Source organism: Alligator mississippiensis, chromosome 2 (genome assembly GCF_030867095.1).
Source record: "Alligator mississippiensis isolate rAllMis1 chromosome 2, rAllMis1, whole genome shotgun sequence".
Taxonomy (NCBI): Eukaryota; Metazoa; Chordata; order Crocodylia; family Alligatoridae; genus Alligator; species Alligator mississippiensis.
The window spans coordinates 142,392,366-142,405,149 of record NC_081825.1 but is presented as its reverse complement, the minus strand read 5'-3'; the positions used below and the strand labels follow the sequence as shown (position 1 = coordinate 142,405,149).

Genomic DNA, 12,784 nt, shown 5'->3' with positions numbered 1-12,784 from the left:
TAAATTATTTTATACTGCTTCAAAATTTTGCTTGCAGGTTTTTGTTTTAAAGTGGTATGGGGTAAAAAGAAACACACGCACGGACTATTCTTTAAAACAAAATAAAACAACAAAAAAAACCTCAACAGCAGGGCTCTTTATTTAAACAACACTTTTCTGGAAGTCATTGCATGAGATGTCTTGGCATATTGAAACATGTTTTGAGCAGGTCCAGTCATGTGGAAAGATTTGTGTTTGTTTATATATATATATATATATATATATATATATATATATATTTTACAAACTGTATCACCCCCATGTGATCATTTTGTACTAAATCATTGAAATACAATTTTAAAATGTGTTCAAATGATAGCCCGTTACAGTGGTGAAGGAAAAGCACAGTGGTATCCACAGGCAGAGTTGGAGTCTTATAATTGTTTCATCTGAAAAGCACTGCTGGTAGGATTCTTATTATTTCAAAAGAAAACACTTTGAGGAAATAGAGCGCTTTGAGGAAACAAAGAGCTGCTTGGAAGGTGACCATATGAATAAAAAACACTCCTCATAGCTCCGATCCATCGTGTAAATTAACAGCCAGTGTTCTTCAGGCTGATTATATGGGTGCATGTTGACCACTAGGCTCCAGAGTCTTCAAGACAGCTGAGCCTAAGGGAGCCAGTCACAGGAGAACACATTTAAGAAAGTCTCTTTAGGGTAAGGGTCTGTGGTTAAAGCCCAGGAGAGCTGGTTGCTGTCCATCTTCACATGTAGTCAAACAGGATGTTTCTCTGCTGGTTTCTCTATACTGTTATCAAAGACCCCATACACAGTCATGTTGACAGTGGTGAGCAAAGCACAAGCAAAGTGTATTTCTGCTCTCAGGTTCCTGGTTTTAAACAGGGAATAATGGTTGGCACATGTCTGGTCAGGAGACAGGTCAAAATCAAACAAGGTATACCCCTAGGCAAACTCCTCACGGTTGATCAACAGGGAATGGTCTTCCATGTGTTTACCGGCCACCTGTTCTAGATACATATATTGCTCACAGAGTTACCATTTTCAAAATGTGGTTGTAGTGGTTTCACTGGGATTTGTTCTCTATCATTGTACAGGGCAACAAAATTAATACTGTAATGTTTGAAGTTGAAGGGGTTCTTAACATAGTTCCCGCTAAAGGCGTCATTATCCACAAACCCGAGGAGGAGGAGGAACTTAACTATCCCAAAAACAAAATTCTCTTGATTATTGATCCAGCTACCAACTAGGATACTAAATGCTTTCATACCCACATAATCTATGGGGTATTTAGCATTGGCTATAAGCAAGGCCTCCACATGACCCAGTCAGATGCCCGGGACTACCCGCACTTTCTTCACAAAAAGAAAGGCATAAGTAATTTGAAGTTTACACTGTAGAACCACTGGGGTGCCCATCAAACAGAAGACGTCTTTTCTGTAAGTCAGTTTAAAATTTTCACATCCATGCTACTCAACAAAAGTTTTTCTTGAAAAAATTAAATCACTGTGCAGGTGGCTTAGCAACAATATCTTTCTGCTCTGGGCAGTCAGGTTTGCATGGTTTCCTAAACCTGTGATTACCAGAGTGATCCAAGTAACAGGGGGGACCCGTGATCATCTAGAGTGACCACTTCATACTGTCCAAGGATGTCTTTATAAAACAGGCCAGCAGAAAATAGGGTGGCGAGGGTGTCATTGCTATAGTTGAACATCAATCCAGTGAAGGCTTGGTAAGGGTAAAAATTGTTGCTCTGACTTATGAGACAGTATCCCAGAGTGACATCCAACTGGCTAAAAAGAGAGGCCAGCAGGTAATTCACTAGGCCCACTGTGGCCTCATCATCAAAATTGTAAAAGGTGACGGAACCAATTTTGCAACGAAAAAGGTACAGCAGTGGTTGTTCAAATCCATATGATTTTTGCCATTCACAGCAATTGAAAAATCAAGGGGGGCAGACTCCTTAAGAGTCAATCTCAACGCTAGTCTGTGTAGGGGCTATTTGAAACAAATCCAGCTTGGATTTGGTATACTCTTCAGACCCGCAGTGAACAAAAGCTACGTTGGTTAAAATATTATTTCTTTTTCTCCCAGGAGAGCACCCCTTCTCTCAGGCAGCTGCTTCTTGGTCTTTCATATATGCCTGACCTGCTGACTTACCCACTTCTTTTTAAGGGGTTGGAGCAGGCCTGTACATTGGGGGCATGACATCTTTCTTTTACGGCTCCTTCTTTTAATTAATATATACAAAGCTGGACCCCTCCTGCTTTGCTGACTTGCACACTTTATCCAGATGCGACTGATCACGTCTTTGGCTATGTTTTGAGTTACATTTTTAACATGGGGCTTAATAATCTCCAGCCCTCTTTTCAAAAGCAGGATGGCTTCTCTAAAGAGGCTGCGGAATATGCCCTCCACACCAGCTCTGTACATCATGGGCATCCCATGATAACTAGGGAGATCATACCCTGCCTGGGCTTTATAATAACTTCTGTACAGGGTAGGGTCTCATAATTGTTTTTGGTTTTTTTTTCACCATCAACATTGTGCTTTTTCTTATTTTAAAACCCTAAAGTTCTTTGGGGGGTGTAGGTGAAGTTTTACAATCACCTTGCCAAAGCGAAATGAGATGCGTCTGTTCTGATCAGTCTTTATTTCAGTGTTGACTGTGTTGACGTAATGCTGACTCATGGGGACAATGTGGCTTGTCATACGTGATGGTGACAAACTCATTACATCTTCCACAGATAGGTTTGCATGCCATTATACTTAGTAGACCGGGCATAGGGGGGGTTTCAGTTATCAGCCTGGCACAGTCAAACCATGCTTTGGGCCAGACAAGACTGTGCTCAATGTTTTTCAGGACAGTCCCCTGATGGCAGTGACATGCAGTCTAACATGGCCCAAGAAGTATTTTGCCCCATAATCCTATCCTAATATGATCTTTTTTAGGACTCTGTGCTTGATGCAGGATATTTTATTTATTAAATCAGCAAATTTAATAGATTTCAGAGACATTAGGGCTGGAAGGGACCTCGTAAGATCATCAGGTCCAGCCCCATGCCCAAGGGGCAGTAAGTCAGCTAGGGTCAAAGGATCCTAGCAAGGTAAAACATCCAAATATTTCTTGAAAGTGTCTAGAGTAGGTGCTTGCACCACCTCTGGTGGGAGTCTGTCCCAGACAGTAAAGACGTTTTTCCTTATGTCCTGCCTAAAACGGTCTTGCAGAAGATTATGACTGTTGGACTTTGTTATCCCCTGAGGTGCTCTGGTGAACAGGTGTTCCCCCAGATCCTGACACACACCCCTTATGTACTTATAGGCTACCTAGTTACCCCCGAGCCTACGCTTCTCCAGGCTGAGGAGTCCCATAGCTCACAGCCTATCTTTATAAGGCCTGTTCTCTTGCCCTCAGATCATGTGCGTGGCTCTCCTCTGGACTCTTTCAAGCTTCTCCACATCCTTCCTAAATTGTGGAGCCCAGAACTGGATGCAGTGCTCCAGCTGTGACCTCACTAAGGCTAAGTACAGTGGCAGGATGACATCCTGGGTCTTGCTTGAGATGCATTGGTAGATGCAAGCCAGAGTTTTGTTTATTTTGCCAGCTGCAGCATTGTATTGGTGGCTCGCATTGATCTTGCAGTCAATCATGACCCACAAGTCTCTTTCAGTCATGGTGCTAGTGAGCGTAGCATTGCCAAGCCTATAAAAGTGTGGTGCGGGTTTTATTTCCAAGGTGGAGCACCTTGCATTTCTTCATATTGAATGCCATCAGGTTTTCATCTGCCCACCTTGCAAGCCTATCAAGGTTGGCCTGGATCACCAGGCTATCCCCAAGTGTGGACACTTCCCCAAAGCTTGGTGTCGTCAGCAAACTTGGCCAGTCAGCTTTTGGCACCAGTGTCCAGATCATTTATGAAGACATTAAAGAGTACAGGTCTGAGAACGGAGCCTTGGGGGATGCCAATATTCATCAAGTGCCATGTTGATTTGGTTCCATCAACTACCACTCTCTGGGTCCAACCTCGGAGCCAGTTCCCCAACCATTGGACTGTGGAGTAGTCAAGGCCACAGTTGCCCAATTTTTCCAATGAGGACATCATTGAACACCAGGTCAAAGGCTTTTTTAAAGTCCAAATGTATGACATTAACTTCTTCTATTTTGTCCAGATGATATGTCACCTGGTCATAGAAGGAAATGAGATGGGTTTGTTGTGGGTACGTCTTGCCTGACCAATGCTGGCTATCCCTCAGAATGTTGCCTTCTGTTAGCCTCTCAAGAATGGTTTCTTTGATAAATTTTTTCCAAAGTCTTCCCAGGCATTGAGGTCAAACTAATTGGCCTGCAGTTTCCAAGGTCTTCCTTCTTCCCCTTCTTGAAGATGGGCACCACATTGGACCTCTTCCAGTCTTCAGGTACTTTGCCCAAGCACCACAAATTCTCAAGTATCCTCTCCAGTGGCTGTGCTATGGGGTCTGCCAGTTCCTTTAGCACTGTTAGGTGCAACCTATCTGGACCACCTGATTTATGGGGGTCCAGCCTCTCACGAGGCTCCCTCACAAGATCCACACCAATGGTGGACATATATTTAATCTTCACCTTGGTCATCCCACATCATATTAGGCAGGGTGGTCCCTTTGGGCTGGTGGAAAAATCAACCAGCAAAACGTCCAACTAATTGGTGGCAGCAGGTTCCTGTCAAGGCCAGGGCAACTTCTACAACTGCTGTGCCTGCTCCCCAGACACCCCTTGGGAACAGGTATGCAGCCCTGGCTCCCCTGGAGGAGAAGGCAGAAGAGCAGATCCCCAAAGTCATCGATGCTGCTTGACCGACAACATGGGCTGAGAAGAGGCAGACCCCAAGGAGGAGGAGACGTAAAGTTCTGGTCATCAGGGACTCCATCCTGAGGGGAACCAATGGTCCAATCTGTCACTCTGAGCCCTTGGCATGGCAGGTCTGCTGTATACCCGGAGCGAGGATTCAGGACATCACGGAGATCATCCCAAAAATCATCAAGCCCTCTGACTACTACCCACTGGTTGTGGTCCAAGGGCAAGCTGGACAACATCATGGAAGACTACATGGCCTTGGCACACCAACTCAAGAAGACGGGAGCTCAGGTGGTACTTTCCTCCATTCTCCCGGTAAGTGGATGGGGTAGGCGTCATAAGGCCTGCATTGATGTAGTTAACCGGTGGCTTTGGAGCTGGTGCCATGAGGTGGGCTTCAGGTTTCTTAACAATGACCCATATTTCTGTACGGAGGGCATGGTGGGGTGGGATGGGCTTCATCTCTCCCCCAAGGGCAAATGTATTTTTTCTTCTAGGTTGGCTGATCTCATACGGCGGGCTTTAAACTAGCTTCACCAGGGGAAGGGGCTGCTCTGAGTGGAGAGGATACTTCGCCGGCATGCAGGGTGACAAGAGAAAGGGATGCCCAGGTAAGCAACAACGTCCCGGGAGTAGGGGGGAGGCACATGCACCCTCAGGAGGCCTCAAGTGCCTCTACACCAATGCTCATATCATGAGAAACAAGCAGGAGGAACTGTGCCTCCTGATTGCGAATAAGAATCCAGACTTAGAAGGGCCCACAGAAACCTGGTGGGACCAACCCATGACTGGGCAGTGGGCATTCGGGAATACACCCTATATAGAAGGGACAGGACAGAGAAGTCGCACTCTATGTCAAAGAGCAACTCACATCATCAAGGATTAGCTTTGGGTTAGAGAAGGGTCGGGTGGAGACACTGTGGGTCAAACTACAAGGTGGGCATGGCGAAAGGGACCTTACGGTGGGTGTCTGCTACAGACCACCCAGCCAGGGGGAAGAGCTGGACCAGGACTTCTCCGGTCGGCTTATGGAGGCGGTTAGCTCAAGGGATGTCATTGTCATGGGTGACCTAAAACTACCCAGACATTTGCTGGGAGGAGTAGACAGCCAGGTCTGACCACTAGCGTAGGTTCCTGGCTGTTTTACAGGACCTTCACCTTATCCAGTTGTACAGCCCCACTAGAGGTAACGCCTTGCTGAACCTGGTCCTGGCCACTGGGGATGACCTGGTGAGGGGACTGCAGGTCCTTGACCACCTGGGCAATAGCAATCATCCACTGCTGTAATTCACTATTCAGCACAGGGTGTCAAGGGCTTATAGCAAGACTAAAGCTCTTGACTTCAGAAGGGCCGACTTCAATGAGCTTAGGAGACTAGTGGGTGAGGCACTGAGGGCCCAGAAGGTAGAGGAGATGGGAGTCCATGAGGGATGGTCATACCTTAAGGGGGCGATCCTACAGGTCCAAAGGGTAACAGTCCCTGAGAGAAGCAAGGGGGGTAAGAGTGCTCAAAAACCCCCTTGGCTCAGGAAGGGCATTCAGGAATGCCTGAGGACTAAAAGTGGGGCGTACAACCAGTGGAAGGGAGGAGCTATCACCAAGGAGGAGTATTCCTCCTTGGCCCGGGAGTGTAGGAGGGCTATTAGGAAGGCCAAGGCAGAGATGGAACTCAGGACATTTGTTGTCCTTAATCCTGGACGCTAGCCTTTTTCAAGTACGCTGGGAGCAAGAAGAGGGCACCAGGCAACGTAGGGCCCCTGCATGACTCAAAATGGTAACCTTGTGGCTACGCCAGATGAGAAAGCTGATATTTTTAACAGTTTCTTTACCTCTGTTTTCTTGAACAGGGACCGGGACATCCATCCTACCAGCGGTAGGGAAAATCTTGGGGATAGCTCTGTCAGGCCTTCAGTCCGTGCAGATGTAGTTAGGGATCTTCTGGAAGGGCTGGACATTTTTAAATCTGCAGGTCCAGATGCCCTCCACCCAAGGGTGTTGAGGGAGCTGGCAGGGGTCACAGCCGGGCCAAGGGCTCCATAATATGAGCATTTGTGGTCATCTGGTCAGGTGCCAGGGGATTGGAAACTAGCTAATGTGGTCCCTATTTTTAAGAAAGGGGGGGGAAGGAGGACCCAAGTAACTATAGGCCCGTAAACCTCACCTCAGTCCTCAGGAAGATCTTGGAGAAAATCATCAAGGAGCACATCTGTGGGGGGCCAGCAGGGGAGATCATGCTCAGGGGCAATCAGCATGGGTTCACCAAAAGCAGGTCCTGCCTGACCAACCTGATTGCCTTTTATGACCAGGTAACTAAATCCTTGGATGATGGTGTCACCGTGGACGTAGTCTTTCTAGACTTTAAGAAGGCCTTTGACACTCTCTCTCACCCCATTCTCATTAATAAATTAAGTGACTGTGGCATTGATGCCTATACAGTCAGATGGGTAAAAAAAACTGGCTGATGGGGCGCACCCAGAGAGTAGTGGTGAACAGGTCATACTCAACCTGGCGAGATGTGAGCAGTGGGCTACCCCAGGGCTCGGTCCTTGGGCCCGCACTGTTTAACATCTTCATCAGCAACTTGGACAAGGGGGTGGAAAGCATGCTGTCCAAGTTTGCTGATGATAAAATGTGGGGCAAGGTGGGCACACTTGAAGGGAGAGAGAGGCTGCAACTAGATTTAGACAGACTACAAAAGTGGGCAGATGAGAATAGGATGGGGTTCAACATAGACAAATGCAGGTGCTGCACCTTGGGAGAAGGAATCCACAGCATACATACAGGTTGGGGAGTTCCTGTCTTGAAAGCACAGAGGCAGAAAGGGATCTCGGAGTCATTATTGACTCCAAGATGAACATGAGCCGCCAATGCCAGACCGCAGCCAGCAAGGCCAGCCATGCCTTGTCATGCATCCAAAGATGCATCTCAAGCTGGTCCAGAGAGGTGATACTCCCCCTCTATGCGACACTGGTCAGGCCACAATTGGAGTACTGTGTCCAGTACTGGGCGCTGCACTTTAAAATGGATGTGGCCAGCCTGGAGAGGGTTCAGAGGAGGGCCACCCACTTGGTGAGTGGACAGCAGGACAGGCCCTACAAGGAGAGACTGAAGGACCTGAACCTGTTCAGCCTCAGCAAGAGGAGGCTGAGGGGGGACCTGGTGGCTGCCTACAAGCTCATCAGGGGAGATCAACAGCAAATAGACAGAGCCCTTTTCTCCCCAGCACCACCTGGGGTGATGAGGAACATTGGTAATAAGCTGATAGAGAATAGGTTTAGGTTAGAGATTAGGAGCCAATATTTTACAGTTAGGGTGGCCAGAATCTGGAACCAACTTCCCAGGGAAGTGGTCCTCGCCCCTACCTTGGGCAAATTCAAGAGGAGGTTGGATGATTACCTGTCTGGGGTCTTGTGAACCCAGCATTCATTCCTGACTGTGGCAGGGGGCCAGGCTAGATGATCTGTTCAGGTCCCTCCTGACCCTAGCTACTATGAAACTATAACACAAAGTAATCATTAAGCAGATTGGCTTTTTCCTGGATGTCAGTAGTCAGCTGCCCCAGCTGGTTTAGCAGGGGTCCAATGTTGCCCTTGTTTTTCTTTCAATTCCCCATATATCTGAAGGACTTTTTATTGTCTTTGATTCATGTAGCCAGATGGAGTTCAGTTACAGCCTTGGCTTTTCTAATTTGCTCCCTGCAGAAGAACTAGAAAAGGCAGAGAAAGGGAGCAAGGATGGCAATTATACCAAGGATGCTATAGGAGTAGTATCGCATCTTCTGTTTGCATGAGCAGCCTCTCAGGGACTGTGGGACCATTAGCATTGGATATACTGTTAACAGTATAAAAACATGTTATAGTACACACAAAGAAAGGGGAGGGGGAGGAAAGGACTAAAATTCTCATTTTTCTCTAAGAAGCACAAGCCTCTATCCCTTGAGCTAAAGGAGAACACTCTTAGCTGGTGCTACTAAAAGAAAATCCTTGTTTTCACAGTTCAGACGCTAGAGGGCATCCATTTCATTCCTATGGGGAGTGATAGGCCATTTTGGCAAGGCTAAGCAAAAAATAAAATAAAAAAAATAAAAAAAACCCCCCAACTTCTGCAGGGGTTACTGTACAGGATCTCAAACCATTTTCATAGTAATGTTAAAGCAAAAGGTCAAAAAGCACTAATGGTTTGGTCTGAAGATGAAGCTTACTGTGCAAGTTAGCATTATTAGCTCAAAGCGGGAGTGCCGTCTTTAGAGAAGGAGTGAATGTGATCAATAAAGCCTCCCACAAGTTTGTCATTCATATGAATTAAAGTTTACCTGCCTGGGACTTCTTCTAATACCCAAGTCTTAGGCACAGGGGTTATAGGAGGAACTAGTAAGGTATCACGACAACATGATTCACAAGACTAATATTTGCATTTGCTTCTACAATAACCTTTGCCTCTCCCAAGTCATTTTCTAGGCTAGAAGTTAAGGTATCGGTGGAAGGGTTTCAACTGGCATTGGAGTGTATGTGTCACCCAAAATGCTTCTCTGATGTTCTAGTCCCATATCTGTATTTACAGACTACCCTTTATGCCTATGAGAGAGAACTGCATGCCAAGACAGTAACAGTGACTGACTATTAATGTGTATAGAAGATATATTACTGCCAGTGTCACATCTGGCATAGCACCTTGCCTGCCTCTCTCCATGCCATACTGCCACATTTACAGATAAGCAAGATACTGGAGCTGTAGCCCACTTGGCTTAAGACAGTAGAGCATCCTCTCTGTGGAGCCCTCAACTGTGGAACAGATTTTCATACAGTCCAAACAGTTTTTCAGGGCATGCTGATAGACTTTTTTTCCACCCAGGTATCTTGAAAACATTTGAGACTCAAAAAACAAAAAGTGGGATCTCTACCTATCGATTGGGATAGGATAGACATGGAGTTTCTCGGCATGTTAAAATATGATAAACAAAAATACAAAACTAAAAACATTAAAAAGGCAAGTCTGCAACTCCAAGTACCTTTGACCTTGTTACAGGTAACTGCTCAGTCATTTGTTGTTTGGATAATGAGTCAAACAGTAGGTAGGGTTTCTCCAGTCTGAAAACTATATAGTCTCCCCCTACCTCAGGCTGCTCTGATGCATCCTGTTCACAGGTACTCTATTGCTGAACTGATTTGCTGCAACCACTGCGTTCGAATCTCAAACAAGATCAAAGACCAAATTTAGATCTTGTGCCATTGATTCACTTTGTGCTTGGGTATGACTGGTTGTCAGCAGGCACAGAGGCATCATGTGGGGGAAGTTAATATTTTACAGCCGAGTAAAGTCTAATTACTCTAGACGTGGATTCATTTGGATGACATAAAACGCACCACTGGAATTAAGTTATGAGACAAAAAAAATCAGCCTTATAAAAATGTTATCAGTAGAAAAAGCTGTTTTGACAGAAAGGAAAAAAAAGGAGTAGATAGAGAACATTTCCCAAACAATGGAAGCTGATGGCAGGGAATGCTCTTTGGAGTAAAGATTTTTATTATGGTTGACAGTAATGGGTAGAACAGATCTTGCTTATTTCCTGGTGAGCAACTGCCACACAAAATGAAACTAGGAGCATACTTTAGTGGGAAGATAGCATCACGTTTTTTCTAGGAGACAGTTGGGTACTAGGCCCGACATTAGCAGGTGTTTTAGTCTCAGGTCTGAGACTAGGAACAGAGCACAGCTTGTAGGTTTTCCTATCAAGCAGCCAGTTAACTGGCTTCCTTTACTTTGGCTGTGTTTACTAGCTGCAACCCCTATGGCCATTTTGAGTTTCTTGTTGAGGCTCTGGATGCATTTTTTTTTTTTTTTAATGCTTATTAATGTGTATTCCATCCATGGCCAAGCAAGACTAAAAGACCTCAACCACCTTCTGGCCCTGATCAAGGTGGTCATCTATTGGAGCAAGCGAAGGATCTCAACAGTGGGTCAGTGTAATAGGGAATTTTCACCATTTACTGGGAGTGGGCTACAAAGCTATAGCCAGCAAGTGCCCTTTAAAAGGGACAGATTTTTGTGGCCTGGATGAAGGTAACTGGCCAGGCAGGGTCTAAGGAGCAGCCTCTGTGTTTAGGCCAGCTAATAGGTTAGACTGGCTGGAAGGGGCAGGGCCCAGGGGTAAAAGATCATGGCAGATGGAAGATGCCAGGTATCCACTCTATGGTCACACAAAGATAACCAAACAGCTTAAAGTGCAAAAGAGTTGTGTGACCAGTGTTGCACCGTTGGACACAATGGCTAAGAAGGCATGATTAGGGTTATGGAAGGAAAGATTATACACAATCAGATGCCCTGAAATGGACCTGGAACCCCAGGAGGACCTTCCCAGAGGGGTTGATACAGACTGATCAACATGGTGATGCCCAAACCGCCTGCATAGGAAAAATAAGAACAAACATGATCAAATGGGGTTACTCTAATGACACAAATGCATATGAGTGCAGTGAAGTGCAGACCATGGAGCCCCTGTTTGTTTGCCAACTCCTTGGCAAGACCTGTATGAAGGGGGACCTCACTGCAGCAATGGAAAGGCTTGCCCTCAGGCTAAAGGGCATTCTGGCCTGCTCCTCAGCAAGGTGTCTGCAGTGAAGAATAACCCAGGAGGAGGAGGGTCTGTTATAGTTTCATAGTTGGTAAGGTCGGAAGGGACCTGAGCAGATCATCAAGTCCAACCCCCTGCCATGGCAGGAAAGAGTACTAGGTTCAAATGACCCCGGCCAGGTGTTCATCCAGCCTCCTTTTAAAAACCCCCAGGGTAGGAGCCAGCACCACTTCTCTTGGAAGTTGGTTCCAGATCCTGGCCGCCCTGATTTCGAAGTAGCGCCTCCTGATGTCTAGTCTGAATCTACCCTCTGCCAGCTTGTGACCATTATTTCTTGTCACTCCTGGGAGTGCTCGGGGGAACAGGGATTCCCCCAATGCCTGCTGGTCCCCCCCGACTAGTTTGTAAACAGCCACTAGATCCTCCCTCAGCCTTCTCTTGTGGAGGCTGAACAGGTTCAGGTCCCTTAGCCTCTCCTCGTAGGGCCTGCCCTGCTGCCCCCGATCATGTGGGTGGCCCTCCTCTGGACCCTCTCCATGTTGTCCACATCCCTCCTGAAGTGCGGCACCCAGAACCGGACGCAGTACTCTAATTGCGGCCTGATCAGTGTTGCATAGAGGGGGAGGATCACCTCCTCGGACCTGCTTAAGATGAATCTGTGGACGCATGACAAGGTACAGTTAGCCTTCCTGACCGCATCCCCACACTGTCGGCCCATGTTCATTTTGGCATCAATAATGACTCCAAGATCCTTTTCTGCCTCTGCACTGACAAGAAGGGAGTTCCCCAGTGTGTAGGTATGCTGCTGGTTCTTCCTCCACAGGTGCAGTACCCTGCACTTGTCAGTCTTGAAACCCATCCTGTTAACTTCCACCCACCCCTGTAGCTTGTCTAGATCTGATTGCAGCCTATTCCTTCCTTCTAGCATGCCCACTTCTCCCTACATCTTAGTGTCATCTGCAAATTTGAACAGGGTGCATTTTACCCTTTTGTCCAAGTTGCTGATGAAGATGTTGAACAGTGTGGGCCCTTGCCTAAGAAGCCACAGAGCCAGTGGGCTTATATTTTGATTTAAGGTTTAGACCAGTGGACTGAGTGTGGCTGTAGGGGCATGTGCACAGGCCATGGGCAGGGGAGGAGGGGGGTGCTGTGGGGCACACTGGGGCTTAATATCATGCCAGGGCAGAGCATAAAGCAGATACAGCCAGAGGTCAGAAGGTCCAGGAGCCATAGCTTTCAGGAATGAAACCAGGGTCAGGGACCCAGAATCTAAGTGGGCTGGAGATCATAGCCTGGGGCCCAGTGTCATGAGCCTAAACTAAAAGGATTCCAGATAGAAAAAGGGGACAGAAGCAGGGAAGGCTGAGACCCTGACAAGAGGC

General features: G+C 46.8%; 1 protein-coding gene across 1 annotated transcript in view; it reads right to left on the bottom strand.

The window, feature by feature from the left end:
• Positions 1-10,042, bottom strand: part of LOC132248601 (endogenous retroviral envelope protein HEMO-like) — a 30,282-nt gene extending 20,240 nt beyond the window's left edge. Inside the window, exon 1 of the mRNA XM_059722218.1 lies at positions 9,945-10,042. The gene's annotated coding sequence lies outside the window, so the exon portion shown is untranslated. The remainder of the gene's footprint in view (positions 1-9,944) is intronic.
• Positions 10,043-12,784: the final 2,742 nt, after the last annotated feature.